The sequence below is a fragment of the Amphimedon queenslandica genome, unplaced genomic scaffold (genome assembly GCF_000090795.2).
Source record: "Amphimedon queenslandica unplaced genomic scaffold, v1.1 AMPQUscaffold_9696, whole genome shotgun sequence".
Lineage (NCBI taxonomy): Eukaryota > Metazoa > Porifera > Demospongiae > Haplosclerida > Niphatidae > Amphimedon > Amphimedon queenslandica.
This window is the reverse complement of record NW_003550032.1, coordinates 1,737-2,310: the sequence shown is the minus strand read 5'-3', so window position 1 is coordinate 2,310 and position 574 is coordinate 1,737. Positions and strand designations below refer to the sequence as shown.

Sequence of the window (574 nt, the reverse complement as noted above, 5' to 3'; positions counted from 1 at the left end):
CTTGCTTTTCATGAGGGAAAGTTTGATAAAATCCATGAAATTGGGTATCCAAAAATATACACCCAAAATCCTAAAGACGATACTATAATGGAAGAGGTATCGATAGATTCATATCAAAAAACTGAAGTTGATATTTTCAAACTTCGGCATCATGGGTATTCTGGGTTTTATCATGTACAAGGAGTCATTAAAGTAGATCCAAGCCTTCTAGGTTCTCGCCAATTGACATCGATCACAATTGTTCTTAATTCTCACAACAAATTATTAATTAAAAAATGATTTTATATTGATCTAGTGACTTTTGCTTAATAACTTTAGCTCTAATTGAATATTGCTGTTCTTTGCATAACTTCAATAAATTCTTGTAATGTTATTAAACCAGTTCCATCTCTATTGGCTTCAGTGATCATACCATCAATATCCTCTGGAGACAATCTATGCATAGATTGATAAGAGGAATAAGAAATAAACCAATGGTAGTGACATGGGGGTAGGTTGAACTTACTTTAATCCATAATTCTTTGAAATAGCCTGCAAATCTTTAGCAGATAATTTACCATCACAATCATTGTCT

General features: G+C 32.1%; 1 long non-coding RNA gene across 1 annotated transcript; it reads right to left on the bottom strand.

The window, feature by feature from the left end:
• Positions 1–340: 340 nt before the first annotated feature.
• Positions 341–574, bottom strand: LOC105315541 (uncharacterized). Its single transcript, XR_002189432.1, has 2 exons — positions 506–574; positions 341–435 (listed from the first exon to the last, which is right to left on the bottom strand). It is a non-coding gene; the product is annotated as an uncharacterized LOC105315541 (long non-coding RNA).